Genomic DNA, 4,524 nt, shown 5'->3' with positions numbered 1-4,524 from the left:
ACCTCTTGAGCATGTCTTGGAGATATTTTGCTTGGTTGATGAAGGTTCCTCCTCTCAATTGCTTGATCTCAAAACCAAGGAAGAAATTCATCTCTCCCATCATAGACATCTCAAACCTATCGGTCATAAGCTTTGAGAATTCATCATTGAAAGCTTTGTTAGTAGAGCCAAAGATAATATCATCAACATATAATTGGCAAACGAAAAGCTCCCCATTGACCCTCTTAGTAAAAAGAGTGGGATCGATTAGCCCAACATCAAACCCACGGTCTACCAATAATTCCTTAAGGTGCTCATACCAAGCTCTAGGAGCTTGTTTGAGACCATAAAGGGCTTTATCAAGCTTGTAGACATGGTTAGGGAAGTTGAGATCCTCGAACCCCGGGGGTTGCTTAACATAAACCTCTTCATGCAAAGGACCATTAAGAAATGCACTTTTCACATCCATTTGTTGTAACTTAAAGTTATGATGCGATGCATAAGCAAGAAGGATACGGATGGACTCAAGGCAAGCCACGGGAGCATAGGTTTCTCCAAAGTCAATTCCCTCAACTTGAGAGAACCCTTGAGCCACCAATCTTGCCTTGTTCCTCACAACATTGCCAAACTCATCTTGCTTGTTCTTGAATATCCATTTAGTGCCAATAACATTGCGGCACCCCTTTGGCTTCTCTACTAAGGTCCACACTTTGTTGCGCTTGAAGTTGTTGAGTTCTTCGTGCATAGCTTCCAACCAATCCGAATCTTCAAGGGCTTCAAATACTTTCTTGGGTTCCACTAAGGATATATAAGCATGATGGTTGCTAAAATTAGCCAATTGACTTCTTGTGGAAACCTTTGCCCTTATATCACCAAGAACCTTATCATGAGTGTGATCTCGAAGCTCAAGGTTCCTTTCTCTTCTTGCTAGACGACGGGCCTCGATCTCCTCCTTGGTTCTTTTTGGCCTTGGAGGTATCACTTGATCAACTTGATCTTTTGGGTCCCCGTCTTGACCTTCAACTTGAGCAACTTCAATTTCTTGAGAGTGCTCAACCTCATGTGCTTGATCTTGGACATCATTTGGTGCGGAGCAAATATCCAATGGATACTTGTCGGAGCCATCATGAATTCTTGGTTGATCTTGACCTTGATCTTGTCCTTGATCTTGTCCTTGATCTTGTCCTTGATCTTGCACACAAGAGGGAGAGTTTTGTTCTTGTTCTTGGGTTGGTGCATCATTTGCTTCACTTGATGGGGTTTGTTGATGTTGAGAAGATGAGGGCTCCACCGTGGTAGAGCATAGTCCTTCCCGAGACGCCACACCGTGTCCCTCAACGGGGCGGAAAAATCCCACACCCATTCTTACTATGGCATCTTGAGGTATTTCATCACCTGCACATACATCAACTTGCCCCACTTGGGAGCCATCATTTTCTTCGAACCTCACACTACAAGATTCAATGATAATCCCGGAGGCTATATCAAAGATTCTATAAGTGTGAGACTCAGCACCGTAACCAACAAAGATCAAGAGCTTTGGTTGGGGGAGGAAGGAGATCTTGCAAATCTTGTGTTTCTTGAGGTGGCTCTAATGGAGGTGGCTTGGCAGATTTCTTGTGCAATGATTGAGCAAGCATCCAAGGTAGAAGAAGGGGGTATTTATACCCCCCCAGAAAATGAGCCGTTGCAGCTTCCGGGGGGCCGGATATTCCGGCCTAAGTAAGGGCCGGATAAGCCGCCCCCCCCCCCCCGGATAATCCGGCCTCAGGGACAAAACTATGACAAAATCCGGCCAAATGTCCGGCCCCATGCCAGACTTGTTTTTCTTCAGGTCCTTAGCCAAAATCGGGGCCGGATATTTCCGAAATGTCCGGCCCGGATATTCCGGCCCTGGGACAAAACCGGGACAATATCCGGGCAAATGTCCGGCCCCTATACTGACTTGTTTTTCCTCAAAGACTTAGCCGAAAACTGGGGGCCGGATATTTCCACAATATCCGGCCCGTATCCGGCCCGGATTATCCGGCCTGATGAACTTTTTGCTGTTTTCCTATGACAGACTGACCACATCCAACACACATGAACATGTATCTATGTAATCCCTGTACCACTTAAACAAACATTAGTGTATCACATACATTGACATCAAACACACAAAACATAATGCGAGAGATGTTCTTTCAGCCATCAACCTTCAACGTGCTTCTTGGCTCCTACTGGTTCGATAAACCTTGGTTTCTTACTGAGGGAAACTTGCTGCTGTACGCATCACACCTTCCTCTTGGGGTTCCCAACGGACGCGTGCTGTACGCGTAACAAGCATCAAAATTTCTGGCGCCGTTGTCGGGGAGATCAAGACACGCTGCAAGGGGAGTCTCCACTTCCAATCTCTTTACTTTGTTTTTGTCGTGCTTTATTTTATTTACTTCTTTGTTTGCTGCATTATATCAAAACACAAAAAAATTAGTTGCTAGCTTTACTTTATTTACCATCTTGTTTGCAATCCCTATATTAAAAACACAAAAAATTAGTTATTAGCATTTACCTTATTTTTGTTACCATGGCTAGTCCTGTAGTTGTTACTCTATCACCCGAGGAATCGATCTTCACTTTTAAACAAAGGGGTGAAGAGGGTTTTAAAGAAGCTTGGTCTAGAATTTTTGATTCTTATAATAAAACTGAACCTAAAATGACACCAAGTTTGCTTCTTAGTAATTTTTATTTTGGGCTTATTCTTCGCTATAGATATGCCTTAGATGCTGTAGTGGGAGGAGATTTCCTTCACTGTGATGGGGATCAAGCTTTTAATGCCATAAAAAAATTTGTTGCATCGTCTAGCTCCACTAATAATTATGATCCATCCCTTGTTAGTGTTTATAATAGATTGAATACTCTTGAGACACATGTATCTTGCTTGAAAGAAGGGTATGTGCGGATTCGTGAGCATTTTGATTATGTTCCTATAAACTCTGAACCATCAATGTGGGACCCCACTATTAAAGTTACTATTGACGGAAAAATTTTTGATGCTCGTTGTGATATTATGACTGAATTTTGCCTTATGCCTGAAAGTATTTATAAATCTTTGACACTCTGGGGACTTACCGAAGGAGGAGAAGGAATAACTCTCACTGATAACTCTGTTATAATTCCCAAGGGAATAGCTGAAGGAGTATTCACAACCCTTCTTGGAAAAAACGGTATCCACTGATTATCTCGTTATTGAATGTGTAGGTACATGACAAATCACACTTGGAAGATCCCTGCTGAAGCTCTTCGGAGTAACCATAGATGTGGAAAAAGGCACTCTAAATTCCTCCATACCTGGATGCCATCATATATTCCCTAAACCAAAGAGTAAGAATAAGAGTAAGAAGGGTAAACACAGAGCCTCTGATAAGAATGCCAATGCTTCATCTCTTGATAATACTTGATACACACTTTCTGCGCCTAGCTGAAAGGCGTTAAAGAAAAGCGCGTATGGGAGACAACCCATGATTTTACTACAACACTTTTGTTTTATATTTGAGTCTCGGAAGTTGTTACTACTGTAGCAACCTCTCCTTATCTTAATTTTACTGCATTGTTGTGCCAAGTAAAGTCTTTGATAGTAAGGTTCATACTAGATTTGGATTACTGCGCAGAATCAGATTTCTTGCTGTCACGAATTTGGGTTGAATTCTCTGTAGGTAACTCAGAAAATTCTGCCAATTTACGTGAGTGATCCTCAGATATGTACGCAACTTTCATTCAATTTGAGCATTTTCATCTGAGCAAGTCTGGTGCCTCTTAAAAATTCTTCTTTACGGACTGTTCTGTTTTGACAGATTCTGCCTTTTATTTCACATTGCCTGTTTTGCTATGCTTGATGGATTTCTTTGTTCCATTAACTTTCAGTAGCTTTGTGCAATGTCCAGAAGTGTTAAGAATGATTATGTCACCTCTGAACATGTGAATTTTGATTATGCACTAACCCTCTAATGAGTTGTTTTGAGTTTGGTGTGGAGGAAGTTTTCAAGGATCAAGAGAGGAGGATGATACAATATGATCAAGGAGAGTAAAAGCTCTAAGCTTGGGGACGCCCTGGTGGTTCATCCCTGCATATTTCAAGAAGACTCAAGCATCTAAGCTTGGGGATGCCTTGGGCATCCCCTTCTTCATCGACAACATTATCAGGTTCCTCTAGTGAAACTATATTTTTATTCCATCACATCTTATGTGCTTTACTTGGAGCGTCTGTATGTTTTTGTTTTGTTTTGTTTGAATAAAGTTGGATCCTAGCATTCATTGTGTGGGAGAGAGACACGCTCCTCTGTTGCATATGGACAAATATGTCCTTAGGATTTACTCATAATGTTCATGGCGAAGGTTAAAACTGCTTCGTTAATTGTTATATGGTTGGAAACGGGAAATGCTACATGTGGTAATTGGTAGAATGTCTTGAATAATTTGATACTTGGCAATTGTTGTACTCATAAGGATCATGTTTAAGCTCTTGCATCATATACTTTGCACCTATTAGTGAAGAAATACATAGAGCTT

The sequence above is a fragment of the Lolium perenne genome, chromosome 3, assembly GCF_019359855.2.
Source record: "Lolium perenne isolate Kyuss_39 chromosome 3, Kyuss_2.0, whole genome shotgun sequence".
Classification (NCBI taxonomy): domain Eukaryota; kingdom Viridiplantae; phylum Streptophyta; class Magnoliopsida; order Poales; family Poaceae; genus Lolium; species Lolium perenne.
Note: the sequence above shows the minus strand (reverse complement) of the source record.